Below are 23,994 nucleotides of genomic sequence, written 5' to 3' on the forward strand. Positions count from 1 at the left end.
CTATGAGTCCAAAATAGTAGAACTTCCAAGTTAATGTTTTGAAAAAACATTAACATATTTTACTGTGTTTAGGTGAAATCATTTGGAAACTCCAAATTAAGAAAGAACAATTAAGAGAAAATTATCATTTATCAGTAAGGGAAAAAAGGCTTTTTCATTTGGGTACAAACTGTATATCAACCTGTATTTTAATGTTATGAAATAGGTGTTTTAGTCTTTGCAGGAAAACTGCTAAGAATATTATTAACTATATCTCCATATTAGGGATAACAGCAAAAATCAACAAAGGCATAAATAAAAGGATATAAAAGATTTTTGTAAGACTATATATAAAATACACGTCCTTTCCCTGATTTGTTGATTCATTTGTAAAGTTTGAAAAATTGTTTTATTGTTGTGTGTATAAGTATGTATGCCCACATAAGTATGCACACACATTTTTTTTGAGGAATGAGTTCATAGTTTTCTTCCCAGTAAAAATTGAGACCCAAAACGCCATTACCATGGAGGCGGGGCATATTTTAATTATAGACATTTTTAAAAGCTTTATTAAGTGGAAATCAACCAAGAATAGTTATAGTTTTTTCATTGATAACAAATTTTTAAATATGACTATAGAATATCTAAATATAAAGCAAATGTATCAAAGAGTTATGGGGCCTGACCTGTGGTGGCGCAGTGGATAAAGCGTCGACCTGGAAATGCTGAGGTCGCTGGTTCGAAACCCTGGGCTTGCCTGGTCAAGGCACATATGGGAGTTGATGCTTCCAGCTCCTCCCCCCCTTCTCTCTCTCTGTCTCTGTCTCTCTCTCTCTCTCCCTCTGTCTCTCCCTCTCCTCTCTAAAATGAATAATAATAAAAAAAAAATTTTTTTTTTTAAAAGAGCTATGGACTACCCTGGCTGGTTGGCTCAGTGGTAGAGCGTTGGCCCATCATGTGGAAGTCCTGGATTCTATTCCCAATCAGGGCACACAAGAAAAGTGACCATATGCTTCTCCACTCCTCCTTCCTTTCTCTCTCTCTCTCTCTCTCTCTCTCTCTTTCCCCACCCACCCTCTCTTCCCTTCCTGCAGCCAAGGCTCCAGTGGTTCGAGCAAAGTTGGCCCCAAGCTCTGAGGATGGCACCATGGCCTCACCTCAGGTGCTGAAGTAGCTCAGTTGCCGAGCAACGGAGCAATGCTCCAGATGGGCAGAGCATCACTCCATAGAATACTTGCCAGGTGAATCCCAGTGGGGGGCGCATGCGGGAGTCTGCTCTCTATCTCCCCACCTCCCACATAATAAAAAAAAGAGAGAGCTATGGACAGCTAGCTAGATTGTCCTCTGTCTGCTTTGCTTTTTCTGTCAACAACATTTTCTGCCTTTCTCACATCATTATGTTTATATTAAGGCTAAAAATTGTTTCTAATATAAACTACTTTTAATTATTTTTAATGCTTTTTAAATTCCGTTATCAAATTCGACCCTGTATTTACTCTGAGGTAGTATGGAAAATGTACCCTTCTTCAAATTTTATAGGAAACTGCAAATCTGGACATTGTTGCTTCCCTAATTTTACATGCTTAGAAGTAGAACTAGAACCAGAGCTCAGAATGCCATTATCTCTGGTATATTCGAATTACTGAAACCATGTCCATCCATAGATATAAATGGCTGAGTATCCCCACTTGTGACAACCGAGTCCTCTGTCTTTTGTGGTACTAATTAATGTATGTCACTTAACATCTTAAAAACTTTCTTGCATGTACAGGGGGTCCTCTGGTTATGACACTGTTCCATTCCTACAACAATGCCATTACTCGAATTTTGGTGTACGTTGAAACACACCCTAGCCTAAGTCGCTTACCTATCCTAACACAGTTGTAAAATCAGTCTAGTACATAAAAACACAACTAAGCCACAGAAAAAGAATGCTGCGCATTCTTCCACAGGGCACAACCAAACTAGTTCACCCACCTAGTCTGTAAGTACGACGCTAACAGCATAAGTTGAAACAGTCACGTCTCAATTTTTTTACGTTTTTAGGGGAGTGAGTGTCTTAAAATCGATACGTTATATGTCGAGACTGTTGTCACCCGAGCACCCCTGGCATGTACAATCAGGAGTGTAAAGTAGAGTAAGTCTAATAAGTCTATGCTATGTCTTGGGTGCAGAACAAGTATAATTATTGTTCTCTGTTAAGTCGACTAATGAGCTATGATTTTTTATTTTTTTTTTTAGATTTTTTTTTCATTTGCATAGTTTCTCCAATCTCTTCTCTCCCTTCTACTAGCTCTTAAAACACCTCACTATCACCTTACGGTGGTGTGTTTCTTTCCTGGCATCCTCACTCTGGAGTCCCTTGTGCTCCCACTCCAGGCTGGACGTCGTTTTCTCTTCCTCTGTACAGGTGCTTGTCTCTTGGTTTAGATCCTTGTCTCACTCGGTCATGATTTACTCTCTCAGTTTGGTTGAACACCTTCTCCAGTAGCTTCCTGAGAAATGATGAGAAAATTCTGAAAGTAGTGTTTTGTTCATTCATACTTAATCAGTAAACTGAATATAGGATTTTAAACTGGAAATCCCTTTTCTAACTTAGAATCTGGAAGGGATCGCTCAGTCGTCCTCAGGCTTCTGGCGTTGATGTTGAAGGGGCGAGTGCCCCGCAGAGCCCGCCTTGTAGGCTTTGTTTTCCTCCAGGAGCTTTTGGGTCCATTATTTGAGATACACGTTTTTGTTGTTGGTTTTTTAAATATATTCTGCCAGGCACTCAGGTAAATGTTAATCTAGAGTCCATTAGTTTTGGGAAATCAAGAGTTCATTTGTTCTTATAATTATTTTCTGTATCACTTTATCCTCTTTAGTCTCTACTCTTGCTTTTCAGAATTCTCATTATTTTGATGTTAGACTCTTTATTATAACACCAAACATTTTAATTTTTTTATCATATTGCCCCTAATATTTATCTTCTTTTATTTTGTATGTGATTTCTTCAACTTTATCTTCTAACTCTAATATTAAAATATTTTTTACTGTCAAATATTTATATTCAAAAAGCAGTTGGCATTATACAGTGTGTCCGTAAAGTCATGGTGCACTTTTGACCGGTCACAGAAAAGCAACAGAAGACAATAGAAATGTGAAGTCTGCACCAAATAAAAGGAAAACCCTCCCAGTTTCTGTAGGATGATGTGGCAGCATTTGCGCATGCACAGATGATGACGTAACACCGTGTATACAGCGGAGCAGCCCACGGCCATGCCAGTCGAGATGTGGATGGTACAGAGGAAAGTTCAATGTGTTCTATAGCTCGCTAAATTTGAATCCGTGACCAAACTGCAACATGAATATCAGCACGTTTATAACAAAGCGCCACCACATAGAATAACATTACTCGATGGGATAAGCAGTTGAAGGAAACCGGCAGTTTGGTGGAGAAACCCCGTTCTGGTAGGCCATCAGTCAGTAAAGAGTGTGTAGAGGCTATACGGGATAGCTATCTAAGGAGCCCTGAAAAATCTGTGCATGAGCCCACATCGAACTGCACTGAATAGGTATGAAACTGGGAGAGTCATCCTTTTATTTGGTGCAGATTTCACATTTCTATCATTTTTTGTTGCTTTCCTGTGACCAGTCAAAAGTGCACCATGACTTTAGGGACACACTGTATTTCCCAGAAACTGTTTATCTTATCTTTTTGAAGGTATTTCATTTCTTCAAGTTTTCTCTTCTCCAGGCATTGCTTTTTCCTTTGCCTGTTCCACTTCTGGTTGGAAACTTTCTTCCATTTATATGTAAGCATGAGGCACATAAAAGCTGAATGGAAGCTGTGTGTGTGTAGGTAAGGTGTAGGGGTGGCTGGCTTCCTTGTTATTGGAACTTCCATATAGCAGTTCCTGTAGCTCTTTCCTTTGGAATAGTTTAGTTTCTGTAGTGATGGATACTCAATTTCTTCCTTGGGGAATATAAACCTTGCAGCTGACATTCTAATGTGGAAGGAGGGAGTTATCCATTTACCACATCAGTTTTCTCTTAACCTGCTTTGTGATCATTCATAGATACCTGTCCAAACATGTCCTGAGCCCAGAACCTTTGGTTCACTCTGTTTAAAGACTACCTGATGTTTTCAGTGGGGCTAGGGGAGGAAGTTGTCTGGCTATGCTAAGTGGGAGTCTGCTTGTTAGACGGTCTGCTTGTTTTCAGCCCTACCCCAATCTCCTCCACAGTTGTGCTGCAGATATTTTTTGGAGTTCAGCATGCAGATCACTTTGCTTCACTTGTGTATCTTCCACCACAAGCTCCCATATGTAATCTTTTCCATCCGCCCCTACCTTCATTTATTAACACTAGTTTCATTAAAGAAAGAGTTTGTGTTTCTATTTTCTATATTTTGACGTTATTATTAAGATAGGGGCTGGGAGCTGTTACTATTATCTATTTCTGAGTACAAACTACCCCACACTATTTACTTGTTTAAAACAGCAAAGGTCATTTATATTTCACACAGATATGCGATTTGGGCAAATGACTTTGGCTGTAAATGGGAGGATCTACATCCAGGGTGGTTTACTTCCATGACTGATGAGTTGATTCTGGCTTGAAGTCTGGCTGGCTTGCTAGTTTTGACCTCCAGTTATTCTGCATGGGGCTTCTTGGACTTTTTCATATTGTGTCACTTGAGTTTCAAAAATGTATATTCTGAAAGAACCTAGGTGGAAGCTGCAAGGGTTCTTGAAACATAACCTCAGAAATCCTAGACCTTTGCCAAACTGTGTTGGCCAGGTGAATCACTAATGATTCAGAGAAGGAAGTTAGACTCCACCTCTCAATGAGAAAAGTAAGCAAGAATTTGCAACCATCTTTAATCTACCATATGGGCTATGGTCTTGTTTGGTCGTCATGAAATGGGAAACTTCCTGTAATATCATTTTTAATATTATACATAGAATAGGACATTGACAAACCAGAATTTCTCTATAGGAGAGAAATGAGATAGTAAATGATTTTGAAATCATGTTATATGAGAAACTCTTGAAAAGAATTTAAACGTGGCCTGACCGGTGGTGGCACTGTGGATAGAGTATTAACCTGGGACACTGAGGTCCCAGGTTCAAAACCCCGAGGTCTCCAGCTTGAGCACAGGCTCACCAGCCTGACTGCCGGGTCGCTGCTTTGAACATGGGATCAGAGACATGACCCCAAGGTATTGGCTTGAGCAAGGGGTTACTGGCTCAGTTGGAGCCCCCTGGTCAAGGCATGTATGAGAAAGCAATCAATGAACAACTAAGGTGCTGCAACAAAGAACTGATGCTTATCTCTCTCCTTGTCTGTCTGTCTGTCTCTTGCTCATTCACTCACTCTCTCACACACACACACACACGAAAGAATTTTAAAATGTTTCCTTTAAAGGGTGAGATAAGCCTGACCAGACGGTGGCGCAGTAAATAAGAGTGTCAGCCTGGGACGCAGAGGACTGAGGTTCAAAACCCCAAGGTTGCCGACTTGAGCGTGGCCTCATCCAGCATAGGGTCGCTGGCTTGAGTGTGGGATCATAGACATGACCCCATGGTCGCTAGGTTGAGCCCAAAGGTTGCAAGCTTGAAGCCCAAGTTCGCTGGTTTGAGCAAGGGGTCACTCAGTGTGCTGTAGCCCCCCAGTCAAGGCACATATGAGAAAGCGATCAATGAACAACTAAGGAGCTGAAACAAAGAATTGATGTTTCTCATCTCTCTCCCTTCCTGTCTCTCTGTTCCTATCTGTCCCTCTCTCTATCTCCCTCGCTAAAAAAAAAAAAAAAAAAAAGTTTACTGAGACTCACATTGACTCAGTATTAAAAAGAAACTTTCTGTTTAATTGTATACAAATAGTATTATTATTTCAAAAGAAGGAATGCCTTGTCCCTGTCTGTGTGATACCTCTTATGGATCCAAGCACAGCACTCCCAGTATTGGGTACATCTGCTGGGTGACTCATCGCATTCTTTGGAATTTTTGATTCTGGGATTATAAACAATACATTTTATAAACTTGTTACCATCCAAAAGCTCAATTTCCACAAAGTAAGATCTTGTAGAATTTGATGAAGAAATAAATTATACTTCATTTTCTTCATATAATTTGGGCTCTTGAATATTTTAGAGTCTTAAAGAGTTCTTCTTTCTTCTTCCTCCTCTTCTTCCTCTCCTCCTTCTTCTTCCTTCTTCCTCTCCTTCTTCCTTCTTCCTCTCTATCCTTCTTCTTCTCCTTTCCTCTTCTTCCTCCTCCTCCCCCTCCTCTTCCTCTTCCTTCTTCTCCTCCCTCCTGCTCCCCCTCCTCTTTCCTCCTCCTCCTTCTCCTTCTTATCCTCCTCCTGACAAACTCCCACATGTGACCCAACCAGGATCCACCTAGAAACCCCATCTGGGGCTATGCTTTGCCCATCTGGGGCCATGCTTCCAACCGAGCTATTTTTTTAGTGCCTGAGTTGGAGGCTCCACAGAGCCATCCTCAGCGCCTAGGGTCAATGCACCGGAATCAGTCAAGCCATGGCTGCAGCAGGGGAAGAGAGAGTGAAAGAGAGAGAAAGGGAAAGGGATGGAGAAGCAGATGGTTGCTTCTTCTGTGTTCCCTGACTGGGACTCAAACCTGGTACATCCATACACCAGGAGGATGCTCTGCCATTGAGCCAACTGGCCAGGGCTTCAAAGACTCAAGCTTTGTCTGCCACTGGGTTAATAATCTTTTTCGTTCATCTGCTACGGCCCTGATTATTTTAGTTACTTTTAGACTGGGTCTTTTCTAAATCTATTACTTTTGAGTTGTGGAAACCAGACTGCACACAATACTTCTGAAGATTATGAGGTTTGTCTGTTTTTATCTATAAAGCCAATAATTATAATCACTATTTTAGGATAAACTATATATTTCTTACTCTCTAATTTCATATTGGCTTATACTGAAAAATCAAGTAAGCCAAGTATGCATGTTCTGTTTCATGTCATTTAGTCAGGAATTATATACTCTTTATGAACACTTTATTTAAAAATTTTATCCAAAATTGCAATTATGTGTATTATCAATTGGTTATATAAACTAGAAAATAACTGAAATAATGTGATAAAATAGTAACATACCCCTGATAATTTTTCCTATTAATTTTCTTTCTAAGAACAATAAAAAATTTATGTTTGAGGGTTTTTTTGTTTTTTTTTGTTTGTTTGTTTTTTTGGTGACAGAGAGAGAGGCAGATAGGAACAAACAGACAGGAAGGAGAGAGGTGAGAAGCATCAATTCTTCATTGTAACACCTTAGTTATTTATTGAATGCTTTCTCATATCTGCCTTTACGGTGGGGGTGGGGGGGAGCTACAGCAGAGCAAGTGACTCCTTGCTTAAGCCAGCGACCTTTGGGCTTAAGCTGGCAACCGTGGGATCATGTCTGTGATCCCATGCTCAACCAGCAACCCAATGCTCAATCTGGTGAGCCCATGCTCAAGCCACATGGCTCATGCTCAAGCTGGATGAGCCCACGCTCAAGCCGGCAACCTCAGAGTTTCGAACCTGGGTTCCCTGCATCCCAGTCTGACGCTTTATCCACTGCGCCACTGCCTGGTCAGGCTGTTTGAGGCACTTTATGGAAGTGCTTTAGTACAAGCTTGAAGTAGAAGATATTTTTCCTTATGTAAATAAGAAACACACTCAGAAACACATACTTAGTGACTATCTCAGAGCCAGCTTTTAACCCCTAGTCCAATTTTCTGACCAAGATTAGTGCTCTGCTTACCATACCAAAATATAGCAATATTTTCATCCAGGTAAATGCAATAAAAAATAAAGAACTAATTTAAAAAATTTTTATTTCTCCTATATTTGATTTGATTTCTCTTTTTAAAAAATGTGTTTAGTCTGACCAGGTGGTTGTGCAGTGGATAGAGCATTGGACTAGGACACAGAGGACCCAGATTTGAAACCCCAAAGTCACTGGCTTGAGCACAGGCTTGCTGGCTTGAAGCCCATGGTCTCTAGCTTGAGCTCAGGGTCGCTGGCTCTGCTGTAGCCCCACCCCCACTCTGTCAAAGCACATGTGAGAAAGCAGTCAATGAACAACTAAGGTGACACAATGAAGAATTGATGCTTCTCATCTCTCTCTCTCCCTTCCTGTCTGTCTGTCCCTGTCTACCCCTCTCTCTGACTCTGTCAAGAAAAAAAAGTTACTGATTTATTTGAGAGAGAGAGGAAGGGGAGAAAGGGGGGGAGGGAGAGAAACACTGATCTGTTTCTTCATGTACCATGACCAGGGATTAAACTGGCAACCTCTGCATACTGGGACAACACTCCAACCAACTGAGCGATCTGGCCTGGGCTAATTTTCTCTTTTTATTGCTTTTATGCATTGTAACCAGTTTCCATCAATTTTGTGTCTCATTATAGATTTCAGTGTATGTGTATATGATTCTCCCAACATACTTTTTCTGGGTTCAGAAAAGGGATTTACTTTGTTTATCTTGCAGTTGGAGAAGGTAAAGGAAGAATAGTTGGAAGGGGACTGTTGCCCATTTTCTACATTATAAATTATCTCAGAGGGTACTAATGTTTAATTTCTTATTCAAAGTAGAGTACCTTGTTACGGCTTGGCAAAATAAGGTTTCCCGTTTTGTTTGTTCTTGCTAACACTGTAGATTATTACTATATCCAAACAAGAGCAGTTATACCTCAGCTTTTATGAAACACTGATGTGATACATTTTTGGTTTTATTTTTAAAGTTTTCATTAATGCAAATAAGTTTATAGCAATTTAAGAGGATTTTTTGTAATTTTCTTTTTGAATCAGCTATCTTAACATTTTTTATAGTTTCATTAACAAATTGTCTTTGGCTCTTTGCTTCTGTTATAGTTTTGAGATTTGCATATTATTAATTACGTAAGTGCTTATGGTAATAAGATTGAAACATTCTAGAAATATTAAAAGTAAAAGGGGAAAACCTACATACTTACTCCCTGAAGTAGGATAATAATCCTCTAAATCTAGGCTATTTTCTTTGCATATATAACTTTTTAAAACAAAAACTAGGATCATATCATACATATTAGGCTCAGGTTCTTTTTTTTACATGTAATAGACATTTGGTACTGATTTTTAAGATTGTGCTTTTATTATGAAGTGACACTGCTCATTGTAGACAACTGGTAAATATGTATATACTTAAAAATAATCCCTCCATCCTTCAGTCTTTTTCTCTATAAATATTTATAAGAGTGAGTCATATTCTATTTATTATCTTGTGACTTGTTTTGAATATAAAATCATTCTGTGAACATTTTTCAGTGTCATTAAATATTTTCTACATCTTTGCTTTTTAATAACAACTGATTACAAAGTACGTTTCTTGTATAAAATGTTGAAAATACAGATACACAAAAAAAGAAAAAGCCTTATCTGGCTGGCTCATTTACCAGTTTTTTTATATGTAGTATATTTTTCATTTTCCTATTGATTGACATTTTTAAGGAGCTCTCTTCTGCCATATGCTGCCAGTGTTTTTTCCATATTGTTTATTGTTTTGTTTGTTTTTTTACTTTTTGAATAAAGAAGTTTACTTTTTTCCTATATATTAATATCTTTATACTTTTTCTTTTGGAGTAATTTCTCAAACTATCTTCCTGAAACCTTAAAATTATGTAGTAAATATTCAGCTGTATTTTCTTTTAGTGTTTTTCAGATTCTATTCTTTTTTTTTTTTTTTTTTTTTTTACACGGAGAGTCAGAGAGAGGGATAGGTAGGAACAGACAGACAGGAATAGAGAGAGATGAGAAGCATCAATCATCAGTTTTTCATTGTGAGACCTTAGTTGTTCATTGATTGCTTTCTCATATGTGCCTTGACCGCGGGCCTTCAGCAGACCAAGTAATCCCTTGCTCGAGCCAGCAACCTTGGGTCCAAGCTGGTGAGCTTTGCTCAAACTAGATGAGCCCACACTTAAGCTTGTGACCTCAGGGTCTCGAACCTGGGTCCTCCGCATCCCAGTCTGATGCTCCATCCACTGCGCCACCGCCCGGTCAGGCAGATTCTATTCTTTTACTGTTAAATCTTTTCCTTTTTTTTAAAGATTTTATTTATTGATTTTACAGAGAGAGGAGAGAGAGGGTTGGGAGAGTGAGAGGCTTCAACTTATAGCTGCTTCACTTTAGTTGTTCATTGATTGCTTGTCATATGTGCCTTGACCAGGCAATCCCAGGGCTTTGAACTGTCCACTATGCCACCACAGGCCAGGCTATCATTAAATCTTAAATCTATTACAATAGTGCCGGACCTGTGGTGGTGCAGTAGCTAAAGCGTCGACCTTGAATGCTGAGGTTGCCATTCAAAGCCCTGGGCTTGCCTGGTCAAGGCACATTTGGGAGTTGATGCTTCCTGCTCTTTCCCCCCTTTTCTCTCCCCCCTCTCTAAAATCAATAAATAAAATAAATGTTTGCCTGACCAGGTGGTTGCACAGTGGATAGAGTGTAGGACTGGGATGCAGAGGACCCAGGCTCTAAACCACAAGGTTGCTGGTTTGAGTGCAGGCTCACTTGGCTTGAGCGCGGGGTCACTGGCTTGAGCGTGGGATCATAGACTTGACCCCATGGTTGCTGGCATGAGCCCAAAGGTCGCTGGCTTGAAGCCCAAGCTTGCTGGATTGAGCAAGGGGTGGGTCACTCTCCTATAGCCCCCTGGTCAAGGCACATATGAGAAAGCAATCAATGAACAACTAAGGAGCTACAATGAAGAATTGATGCTTCTCATCTCTCTCCCTTCCTGTCTGTCTGTCCCTATCTGTCCCTCTCTGTTTCTGTCACACACACAAAAAAAGTTTAATCTGTTTTAATTTACCTATTTATAGAATGTAGAAATCTAGCTTTCTTTTTTTTAGGTAATTAGCTATTTCTATATTCCAACATTATTTTCCCAGTGATTTTAATGTTAGTTTTGATTTATATTTTATTCTTATAAGCTGTATATTATGTTTTTGTAAATAGTTATTAATGGTATTTAAACTATATTAGGTTTTTATTTACTTGGAAGCTATAACTTTACTGACATCTTTTTAGTTAAATCTTCTTGTCTTGATGATGACTTAAAAGTTCTTACAGTAATCAGTTTTTCACAGATCCAAAAGTTGACCTGACTTTGGTGTTAGAATTTCCTTATACGTACATGTAAAACCCTCAATTTGATGGGAGCAATAAAATATTGGGTCAACAGTAGCTAAAATAGCAAATTAAGCAAAATGAATAATTATGAGTGGGTGTTTGAATTTTAAGATTGCCTGAGACCTAGGTAGAAAATGTGTTTTTCATCCCTTTGGTAGAATAAGTTTATCAACAGGAAGAGTGAAAAAAATACTTGGCTCTCATTGCCATGTGCTCTCCAACTAGGTTAAAGGGTGTATATGCTTTTACTAGGAAGTTGTTAATAGGTAACAATTTTAATGCTAAGTATTTGTTTAAATTCTAGTTTTGACTGATTGTTTGATTTCAAACTGGCTATTTTGAGGGGGGAAAATTATAATTATCACATTTATTTGAATTCTGATTGGTTATGATATACCTAATTTATTTTCATGAGTTCAATATTGAGATTAGACAGTATTTTTCCACCAAGCTGACTTCCTTTTGCTCTTGGCTTTCTATCAGGTTTTCACTAGATGTCTGTGGGTGGTAAACACCAATGAATGTAGCTTCTTTCCTATGACCCTGAGCAATTCTCACATCATTTCTAAAAGTTGGGTCATCTGACTCCCTCCTTGCTTCACTTATCTAGTCTGTCTTCAAGACCTGTTGATTCTGCCTCCACAGTATCTTCATGTCTGCCTTCTCCTTTCCTTTCCCACTACGGATTCAGCCCTTTATCAATAGTTCCCTGACCACTTCCAGTGATTTCCTAACCTAGTCTTTTTTTCAAATCTATTACCATACAAAAAAAAAACAAAAACTTTTTTTTTCTGAAACATACCTCTGGTAATAGATCTTTGCTGCTCTAAAATCTTCCCCACCCCTGAAAATTTCTCTTTATCTTTCTTGTGTACTTACACTTTCTACCTTTTTTAAAAACAATTTATGGACCTTTCCTTATCTCTCCCTGGAGTCTGGAAGCTCCTTAAGGGGAGGCCACAAAAATGTGTGCGTTTTCAGCTGTGCCTGCCTGATCTTGCACATACTGCTCATGAGGAAGATACTTTAAATACACTAAGACATAGCAAATAAGAGGAAAAATGTAACATTACTTGAAATATGTTTAGTTACTATTCCTCCACTGCAAAATAAAATGTGAAAGTGCAGTGAATACAGAAATCATTTCACATAAGAAAGAAAGATTGAACAGACTTTGCATCTTTGTTGAGTTTGTCATCTGAGAGCAAAGGTTAAAGATGATATACAAGATATCATATTAAATGACTTATTTTTAATTTACATTAAGTAAAACAACATTTGTAAATTTCTATACTTTAGAAACAAATGAAGTTTCTGTGGCAATTTGTTCATTCTTTAAGCTGCATAACCAAAGGAAAATTAAAAACATTAGGAATAAAAGTTTGAAAAATAAAGTAACTTATTTGCTTGATGTATCCAGAAAGATAGGGCAGCCAGTACTGAAGTAATAGGGAATGGGATCATGGAGGTGATTGTGGTTTTTTGTGTTTAAAGCTTACATAATAGAATAAGAATGTTGTACATATTTACTTGGAAGAATATGGTTTGAGTAATTGTGTTTTCCTAAATGCCATCTGTCCAAGCGGCCTAGCTACTTGGATTCTTTTTTACAAAATGTTAGGTTGCTGACTATGTGAAACTGTTTCTTATTATTCCTATCAGTATAGGAAATTGAGAACTAACTCAAATAAGAAATTGAAGTTTCTTAAAACTTCATCTTTTAAAAGAAAGAAAATTTTTTCTCCATATTTATATTGACTAGCTTGTCTTTCCTCTTGAGTATAATTCATGAGTCTGATAGTTTTCCCTCAAAGGCTACTTTATAGTTTCTGGATTTAATCTTATTTGTTTTTAAGATTGATTGATTGATTGATTTTTACAGGGGAAGCAAGAAGTATGAACTCATAGTTGCTTCATTTTAGTTGTTCATTGATTACTTGCCATATGTGTTTCAACCAGGCAAGCCCAGGGTTTCAAACCAGCGACCTCAGCGTTCCAGGTTGACACTCTATCCATTGGGCCACCACAGGCCAGACTTGATTTAGTCTTATTTTAAGGGAGCATTTTTAGCTTTTATTCAGGGCTACAGTATTTAAATTAATTAAAACTTGCCGCTGCCTGACCAGGTGGTGGCGCAGTGGATAGAGCGTCAGACTGGGATGTGGAAGGACCCAGGTTCGAGACCCCGAGGTCGCCAACTTGAGCGCGGGCTCATCTGACTTGAGCAAAGAGCTCACCAGCTTGGACCCAAGGTCGCTGGCTCCAGCAGGGGGTTACTCGGTCTGCTGAAGGCCCACGGTCAAGGCACATGTGAGAAAGCAATCAATGAACAACTAAGAAGTCACAACGCGCAACGAGAAACTGATGATTAATGCTTCTCATCTCTCTCCATTCCTGTCTGTCTGTCCCTGTCTATCTCTGCCTCTGTAAAAAAAAAAACAAAACAAAACAAAACAAAACAAAACAACAACTTGCCGCTTATCTGATTTACTGAAGCTAAATCCCCAAATTAAGGTTAAATACTAATATCCTTTAGCTTACTAGTCTTTATTAAATATATTTAAGGCTACTAACTTTTATTAGCTTAATGGAATTTTTATCCTGTTTACAAATTTCAAGTTATTTACATTATTTTATTAGTGAAAACACATAACACCAAAAAAAAAAAAAGATTTGTCCATTGTAATGGTAGTTCTCATTCTTATACCTAGTGCCTTTTAATGCATTAAGCAGTAACATCCCCCCAGTACAAGGGGATAATTAAAGGGTTCTTTTGACAATAGGCTCTGTGTTTGATCATTTGTTTGGAGACTATGAGAAAGCATTTAATAATGATTATTTATACACTCACTCAAGTGTTTTAACGTTCCTTTGATGCATTCTCTGTTAAGCACATTTTCCTATGAAGTGTTTATAGCTGCCCACACTATGCAGTGCCTACTGTTCTTTCCCTTTGTGAAGTATCTGTTCCTTTACGTACAGAGATTTATGAAAGAGTTTATGGTATAAATGATCTGAAACCCAACAGGGCTCATTTTCTTATAATTTTAGTACCATTTGAACACTCTACTCTGGGTGTCAGTTGTTGCTGGGACCTGTTTTTGACTCTGTTGAACCTTTACTGGCTGTGGTTTGTCTGGCCATCACATGACTTCTCTGAAAATTCCCCCTCCCCTTCATTTCCAGTAAACTATTTGAGTAGGAGTGAGTCAGAGTGAAACCAGCTACCCTGTAACCACAGGGCTTGTTAAAGAATTTGTCAACGTGGACTCTAGAGGGTTTGCATTAAGCTTTGCCGTAACTGGTATGGTTTGTGTTGCGTCAGGGGTTCCACAGAAAAGCTTCCTGCTCTCATGATCTCTTGCTTGTTTGCAAAGGGTTAAACTGATAAACTTTGCCATAATGAACATTAGAGACACATGTTAAACACATTTCTTTATCAATAAAAGACCATATCAAGCTACCAAGGCTTATTGTAATTTCTCTTTTCAGAATCAACCAACCACACCCAACAACATTTAGTTTTTGTAAAGGCAGGCCTTTTCTTTCGAAGCTGGCTCATGATTTTACCACAAAGTACCATCAAGATTAAGCAATTTTAAGTGGACTCTTTTGAAGGATTCTGTTGCAGGATATTGCAGCTAACTAGCAGAGCTAGATTTAGTACATAAAGGTCATTTACTTGCATTTGGTTCTCCAAGAAAAGGTAGCCCTTAAAGTGGTTCTGTAGTTGTAGTCCATCACATGAGCCATAGGCATGTGTCTGTAGGAGCTGAGCAGGGCTGTTGAGGACAGAATGTTGTGGGCATCACTCATTCACTGGGTCGCCAGGAGTCAGAGCCAGCTTAATCGCACATTGCACACAGTTATAGTCTCTAAACACACTTAGCATGATTTATGATGGAATTCTTTATGCCTCGTTTTATTTGCTTTCTCAGGAAACTTTTACTTTATTTTACTCTTCTCGCCACCCCACTGTCAGACTTTTATTTAGTCTCTTTGTTTTCTGACTCTTCTCTATTTCATTAACCCATTCTGATATAATATTAACTAACTGAACAGGAAAGAGAGTTATGGCTTGATGCAAGCTACTGAATGAATGGCCCCTAGGAAATTGTGTATTCATTGTGCATTCCTGACTCCATTTGTACTTACATGTGCATTTCTGTATTTAACTATGTCATTTTGGAAGACTTATTTTGTTTTAAAGATTTTATTTATTGATTTTAGAGAGAGAGAAAGTGAGAGAAAGGCAGAAGGGAGGGAGGAGTGGGAAGCATCAACTCACAGTTGTTGTTTTGTGCCTTGACTGGGCAAGTCTGGGATCTTGAACCAGTGACCTCGGCATTCTAGATTGACACCTTATCCACTGCACCACCACAGATCAGGTTTGGCAGGCTTTTATTTAAAAAATAAATTTAATGAGTGCTCACTTCGGCAGCACATATACTAAAAAATAAATTTAATGAATATCTCCTAAAAAAAATTTTTTTTTTCGTGACAGAGACTGATAAAGGGACAGATAAGGACAGACAGACAGGGAGGGAGAGAGAGAAGCATCAATTCTTTGAGTCACCTTAGTTGTTCATTGACTGCTTTCTCATATGTTCCTTGACCAGGGGGCTATAGCAGAGAGCGAGTGACCCCTTGCTCAAGTCAGGGACCTTGGTATTCAAGCCAGCGACCTTGGGCTCAAGCTAGCAACCACTGGGTCATGTCTATGATCCCATGCTCAAGCCAGCAACCTCGCGCTCAGGCTGGTGAGCCCGCATTCAAGCCCAAGCCGAATGAGCCTGCATTCAAGCCAGTGACCTCTGGGTTTTGAACCTGGGTCCTCTGTGTTTCAGTCTGCCACTCTATCCACTGCGCCACTGCCTGGTCAGGCCTACAAATTATTTTTATTCTACTTCATTTTTTTTTTTGTAACAAAATAAATTTAGAGGAAAGAACATGGTAAAAATTTTGAGCTAGTTATTTGTCACAGGAAAGAATAGAGTAATTGAAGTTTTAAATTGTTTATATCCTAGCAATGCTCACCAATTCTCAATGATAAATTATTTTGATGAAGAAGCAATCCTAATGGAAATTAGATGTATTTTTTGTTTTGGGGCAGTTTCTTTGTCTTTTGTTTGTATGTTTTTCTTTTGAAATTAGATGACTTTAAAATGAAAAAAAAAAGTGTCTAATATAGCCTGATCTCTAACAAAGCCAGTAAATAATGTTTGTTTTTCTTGTTAGTTTGTTGGCATTGGAATAGAATATAGTTTTGGTTTAATGTCTGCTTTTTTCTTTTCATTTGCACACCTGCTTACAGATACGGGGAAGAATAGGCAGGGCGTAAGGATTAGGTTACCTTTGTTAAACTAATTTAAAGATTTTTTTCAGGTTTATGTTTCAAAGATCTTTTGTAAAATACCTTTAAAAAGGCCCCTTTCATTGAAACTTGGACCAACAGACTGTATGCTGTGATTTTGCTCGTGAGTTTGCAAATCAGTTAACGCACTAAATACAAACCCACATTCTGTTAGAACTGCTGGGTGCTCCCATGGGACATGGCCCAAGCTCAGAGTTTAATGCAAGACATGGCTGGCAGGATAATACCATTATGTTCACTTCATATATTAAAAGGTGTTTTTTGTTTCTAATTAGCCAAGTTGTGTGGCTTATCATAATAGATCAGTAGTTCTCTCTTGCTGAATATTTAAGGAGATTTCTGTAGGTAGAGTGTTCTTCCATTTTTCTGTCTTGGTCCTTACAGTGAAAAAGCATGACCTGTCATGCCTTTTAAACTAAAGCACAGTGTAGGGTACCAGGAAATGGGCATGTGATTTAATCCAGTGCTCCCCTCAGAAGTAGGCATGTGCTCTAGACTTCTAGTGTCTTTCCCTGATACGCGTCTGCTTCAATTAATTTATCATAACTTGTAAAAATTTGTGTTTTTACTACTTCTTGAGGTAATGACTTCAGAAAATCATAGCTTATTATTTAAAACAGTGCTTCCACTTGTTTAATTTTGCCTCTCATTCTAGTATTGTAAGGATTTTTAACACTTCCCCTTGCCTCTTTTTACAGCTTTATAGATCAGAGTTGGTTGCCTTTCTAGAGAAGCTAACCATTTACTTTTCATATCTCACAGCCCCCAAACACTTTGAGCACTTAATGTTTTTTTCCCCAGAAATCTTTATCTAATTCTTTATATCTTTCCTGCCATGAAGTTATCCAAACTGCGCACGAGGCTGACCTGTAGTGGCGCAGTGGGTAGAATGGCATCCTGAAATGCTGAGGACCCAGGTTTGAAAACCCATCCTGAGGTTGCTGACTTGAGTGTGGGATCGTCCCGCTTGAGAGCAGGCTCAGCAGCTTGAGCACGCGTTGGCTGGCTTGAACATGGGACCACCGAAATGATCCTGTTGTCACTGGCTTGAGCAACGGGTCGCTGGCTTGAGCAACGGGTCACTGGCTCAGCTGGTGCCCCCTGTCAAGGCACATATGAGAAAGCAATCAATGAACAACTAAAATGACACAACTCTAAGTTGATGCTTCTCATCTCTCTTCCTTCCTGTCTCTGTATCTCTCTCTCAAAAAACTGCATATGATTTTCCAGGGGCAGCAATATTAGTATATTTATATTTCCTAAATTTCTACAACTGTAGTCCAGTTTGACAATGAATTTTGCTAATGCTAATGTTTTTAATAAATTGTTTACTTCAATAAACTGTTTACTTAGGAAACAGCTCCCATTTCCCTTTCCTTTGTTCATATCTTAAAACTTTTATGCCTGACCTGTGGTGGCGCAGTGGATAAAGCGTCGACCTGGAAATGCTAAGGTCGCAGGTTCGAAACCCTGGGTTTGCCTGGTCAAGGCACATATGGGAGTTGATGCTTCCTGCTCCTCCCCCCTTCTCTCTCTCTGTCTCTCTCTTCTCTCTCCCCCTCTCTGTCTCTCTCCTCTCTAAAAATGAATAAATAGCCTGACCTGTGGTGGCTCAGTGGATAAAGCATTGACCTGGAATGCTGAGGTCGCCGGTTCAAAACCCTGGGCTTGCCTGGTCAAGGCACATATGGGAGTTGATGCTTCCAGCTCCTCCCCCCCCTCTCTGTCTCTCTCTCTCCCTCTCTCTCTCTCCTCTCTAAAAAAATGAATAAATAAAAATTAAAATTAAAAAAACCCAACAAATTAATAACTTTAAAAAAAATAAAAAATAAAATAAAATAAAAATGAATAAATAAAATAAAATTTAAAAGAAAAAAAATTTTTATAACTCATAATTTTATATTTAAATAAATTTTCCCTAAATCTTACTCTTGTCCATATTGAAATTTATCTGCCATTTTCTTTTTACTCACTTAAATTGACATTATTTTTCAATTTATTGTCGTAAATTTGGCACTTCTAATCCCAGGTATAGATTTGGAACTTAAACTCTCTGCTCCTTTCTTCTATTTATAAATTTATTAAGTAGAATTAATTCTATCCTGCTATTTATATTTCGTATAATAGAGAGGATCTCGTTATCTTTATCCTTTATTTTCAATTTCTTAACTGTCCTATGCCTTCCTGACAGTTCTAGTATAAATTCCATACTAACTTAGTTTTCGTAGTTTTGGACATTTAAGTCAAGTTCATCTCAACCCTTTTTATTTTTTTCTCTTATTCACCCACAGAGTAGTAGTATTGTTGTGTTGCGTGCATAGCAGGTTGTCATATGTTTTTTGTTTCTTAGATTCCAGTCCGAACCTGGAAATAAATGTTATTCATTACTTACTCATAACCAAAATATAATCAGTTATAAAGTGCTAAAAAATGAGAGGTGATTTCCCCCCTAGTATCAGCTGAGATTTGGTAAATACCCTTTCTGGTGAGACATGAGGCGATCACATGAGATAGTTGGCTTCAGACAAGAGAAAGAGAGAGAAGAACAGAAAATTTCATTACTTGTACGTGTCTTTTCTAATAAATCTTGCATACTCAGACATTTTCCCTGAGTGTCTGGAGCACTGTTGTTCTTCTTGGGCTGCAGAGTCCATTCTCATTATCGGGTAGAGGTTAGGCAGGCACTGACGGAGTCGATGCCTGCCTGCTTGAGAATTGCCATGAGGTTTCTTTTCAACAGGGAGAGACAGACACTGGGCACAGGCAGCAGCAGATACTGGCCAGTTTTAGTGCTGCTAACTTGGACTTTAATTTTCATTTGACTGGGCTGTGAAAAGGAGGAAGAAGGCACTGTATGCTTATCTGAACTTCCAAAAATATTTCTTTTTTTTTTTTTATCTGGGTATGTTAACAAATTCTGCTGGTCAGCCCTGAGAAAGCCTCCTAAACCTTCCCTCTTCTGTATCTTCTTTCCTTCCAGCCTGCCCAAGTATTGTTTTATGTTCAATAGATTATTTGTGAGTTTTTAGATTAGCAGTGAGATGACCATTACAGGTATAAAGAAGTAAAAAATGTCCTCTTATTTTGTGGAAACAAGAATATGTTGTTTAACAACTAGAATTCAAGAATATTTTGTAAGGTATATGATTATCTGACCATTATGCTGTACACCTGAAACTAATACAAAATAATTTTGAATATAAACTATAATTGAAAAATAAATTTGCCTGACCTGTGGTGGCTCAGTGGATAAAGCGTTGACCTGGAATGCTGAGGTAACTGGTTCGAAACCCTGGGCTTGCCTGGTCAAGGCACATATGGGAGTTGATGCTTCCAGCTCCTCCCCCCTTCTCTCTCTCTGTCTCTCTCTCTCCCTCTCTCTCTCCTCTCTAAAAATGAATAAAATAAAATAAATTTTTTTAAAAAAGCCAGTAGCGTTTAAAAAAAAAAGAAAAATAAATTTAAAAAAAGAACTAGCATTCAGGAGTAGTAATCTCATCCATTTGTACCCTCTTGTGATGGAAGGTTTAATAAACTAATTGGTGGCACTATAAGGCAGATCAGATACATTTTCAATTCTTGATGCATTTCCTTCCTTTCCTCCTTCCTGCTTTATAGCTCCCTTCCTTCCTTGGTATTAGCATGTTGCTTTCCTCTTTTTGATATTAAAAACAAAACAAAAATCTCTTACCCCTGAGTTGTGGGATTGCACTAGAACTTAGCTCGTCATTATGTCTGACTGAGAGTTCCGACAAAGTGTTTTATTTCATTGGTTCTCAGGCTTTTTTATCTTTTGACAGTAGTAAGTACCGTAACTTCACTCTAAACAGTTTTGTCCCGTAATCAGTTTTGTCTCATATATCATAGTGATAGGTATTATTGTTACCATCTTGTAGAAGAGATGGAGAAACTGTGGCTCAGAGAAGTTTGAAGACAGTATAATTGGTACTTTATCATTTTGATGTCACAAGAACACTGTAGAATTGGTGTTTGTATTGTTTCTGTAATTGTATTGTGTCTGCATTGTAGGTTTCCTGAGTCATTTATCATCTCTTTCCCCTTCTCTTTACCATTTGCAGCCCACCACCTACATACACACACTAGGTTATTTATTTATCTCTAAAGGGAAAGAACTTGCTGGAAATTTCTTCCACTAGATTCTTTGCCTGGCTTATTCCTCACCTCCTTTAGGGTTTTGATGAGATGACATCTTTTTTGTCAGGCCTTCTCTGACCATCCTTTTAAAATTGCACCTTCCCTGCCGCCCCATTCTATAGATTTTCCTTCCTCCCGCTAAAATGTGAGCTGCATGAGGGTCCAGGTTGCTATCAGTTTGATTCAGTGTTGTACGCCCTGTCCCTACGATAGTGTTTGGCATGTAATAAACACTTGATAAAAACTTGTTGAATCAATGATTGGATCAAGGTGCCCAGTCAACTTTGTATTTTTATTACCTTGTATTTAGTAGTTATCAGCTTTATTTGATTGAATTTAATAACTTTTTTAAAAGGATTCTGGTTTTTGGAAAAGATTCTAATTTTGTCTTCTGAAATTCTGTGATAAAAACATAAATTGTATTCTTTCTTTTTTTTTAATTTTTATTTATTGATTTTTTTTTTTTTTTACAGAGACAGAGAGTGAGTCAGAGAGAGGGATAGACAGAGACAGACAGACAGGAATGGAGAGAGATGAGAAGCATCAATCATTAGTTTTTCATTGCGCATTGCAACACCTTAGTTGTTCATTGATTGCTTTCTCATATGTGCCTTGACCATGGGCCTTCAGCAGACCGAGCAACCCCTTGCTGGAGCCAGCAACCTTGGGTCCAAGCTGGTGGGCTTTTTCCTCAAACCAGATGAGCCCGCACTCAAGCTGGCGACCTCGGGGTTTCGAACCCGGGTCCTCTGCATCCAGTCCGATGCTCTATCCACTGCGCCACCACCTGATCAGGCTGTTTTCTTTCATAATTTAGCATTTAAAATACTTAAAGCTTTTCTTTTTTTCTCATTTGCATGTTTGAATTTATTTAATTTTCATATGTTTGAGTTATTATCTGATTACCACAAACACTCATTAGAACCAACTGTAGTAGAGGAAAATTCTTTAGATTTTGTTTCAATTGAGATTTATTATTAATTGGTGACATGAAAGCAATATTAAGAGTGATCTGTGTTACAACCATTTTTGAAAAATGTTTGGCACTATTCATTAAAGTTCAGCATACACATACCCTATGACATAGAAATTCCATGTGAAAATGTATACCCAACAGAAAGATGTGCCAAAACAGATGATGTACTATAGAATTGTACACCTGAAACTTATATAATTTTATTAACCAATGTCACCCCAATAAATTCAATAAAAATTTTTTTAAAAAAAGAAAGATGGCCCTGGCAGGTTGACTCAGCAGTAGACCATCAACCTGGCTTGTGGAAGTCCCAGGTTCAATTCCTTGTCAGGGCACACAGGAGATACGACCATCTGCTTCTCTCCCTTCTCCCTCCCCCTTATCTCTCTCTCTCTCTCTTTCTCTCTCTCTCTTTCTCTCTCTCTCTTTCTCTCTCTCTCTCTCTCTCTCTCTCCCCCTCAATCCCCCAACAGCCATGGTTTGATTGATTCAAGCAAGTTGTTCCTGGTGCTACGGATGGCTCCATGGAGTCTCCACCTCAGGCACTAAAAATAGCTCGGTTCCAAGCATGGCCTCAGATGGGGTTGCCGGTGAATCCCAGTCGGGGCACATATGGGCATCTGTCTCTGTATCTCCCCCACTCTCACTTTAAAAAAAATACAAGAAAAAGAAAGATTTGCCAATAGACTTATACAAGAACGTTCATAGCAGCATTCATAATCGCCCAAACTGGAAACAACCCAAATGTTCACCAACAGTAGAGTAAATAAATTGTGGTATATTCCTACAATGGAATACTATACAGCAACAGTAAGAAATTCATAATTGTTACATGCAGTAAGCATGGATGAGTCACATGGACATAATGTGGAACAACAGCAGCCAGACATAAAAGAAGACATACTGTTAAATCCCATTTAAGTAAAGTTCAAAAATAGGCAAGCTATGTCTGTGGTAATACAAGTCAATGATAGTGTTTATTTTGGGGGAAGGAGTAATTACTAGGAGTGCCACCAGTGGGGTTTCTGGATTCTGGTAATGTTCTATATCTGGATCTTGGTGGTAGTTACATGGATGTGTTCATTGTAAAATTTCATCGAGATGTATATTTTCCTGTACATTCATTGTGCCTCAATTCAAAGAATACTTTTACCACCCTTACCTCTAGATAAATTTGATAACAAATGCATCAGTACATCCAGACATCTATTTAATCCTGATTTTGACCCAAATATAGCTAACTTCATATTTTGAGCACAGCTCTCTGAAATGTGTGTTGTTCACAGATTATACATTCCTTCTGTATACTTTATGTGAAAAACCTTACTGATTATCATTACATAATTCTTGAAAGGTTTAATGTGGAGGAAGTGCCAAAGAACCTACTATAGGCACAGTTGCCGCTAGGTCACTGACTTTGGGCCTTTATTTTTGCTGTACTTCATAATACAAAATACATTGATTATACTTCACATTGTAGAGCCCATGCGTGTGTGTTGAGAGTTTTTTTCATGAATGGATGTTAGATTTCATCAAGTGTGACCCTTTTTTGCCACCATTTGCGATGATCATATGATTATCCTATATTTTGTTAATATGCTATATCACAATGATTGCTTAGTGGATGCTGGATCATTTTTGCATCCCTGGAATAAATAAATATCCCACTTGATCGTGGTGGATGATCCTTTTAATGTATTGTGAGATTCAGCCTGCTGATTTGGGGGCAGGGTGGGATTTTTACATCTGCGGTCATCACAGATGTTGGTCTGTAATTATTTTTTTCTTTTTTGCTTATCATGTCGTTACCTGGTATTAGACTAATGCAAGGCCATCTGGTCCTAGACTTTTGTTGTTGAGAAGTTCTTGATTACTGATTCAGTATTCATATTAAAAAGTGGTCTCTTCAGCTTTTCTATTTCTTCATGATTCAGTTTTCGTAGGTTTTAGGTTTGTAGGAATTTATCCATTTCTCCTAGGTTGTCCAATTTCTTATCATATCATTGTCCATGATAGTCTCTTATGATCCTTTGTATTTCTGGGGAATCAGTTTTTTGTTTTATTTATTTAAGCCCTCTCTTTCCTCTTGGTGAGTCTAGCTAAATGTTCATCCTCTTATTATTATTTTTTTTTAATCTTGGTTTCGTTGATCTTTTTTGTTGTCACTCTAGTCTCTAATTTTTACCATGATCTTGGTTTTTTTCTTTCCAGAACTAACTTTGGGCTTCTTTTATTGTTTGTGTTCTGGTTCCTTGAGGTATAAAGTTAGGTGGTTAATTTGAGAAATCTCTTTTTTCGTTTCTTTCTCTTTTAATTCAGTTAACTGGGGTGACCCTGGTTAA

At 38.3% G+C, this 23,994-nt stretch overlaps 1 protein-coding gene across 1 annotated transcript in view; it reads left to right on the plus strand.

The window, feature by feature from the left end:
* The window catches only part of VMP1 (vacuole membrane protein 1), a 147,994-nt gene that overhangs the window by 66,578 nt on the left and 57,422 nt on the right, over nt 1-23,994 (plus strand). The window lies entirely within an intron of this gene.

The sequence above is a fragment of the Saccopteryx bilineata genome, chromosome 2 (genome assembly GCF_036850765.1).
Source record: "Saccopteryx bilineata isolate mSacBil1 chromosome 2, mSacBil1_pri_phased_curated, whole genome shotgun sequence".
Classification (NCBI taxonomy): Eukaryota; Metazoa; Chordata; class Mammalia; order Chiroptera; family Emballonuridae; genus Saccopteryx; species Saccopteryx bilineata.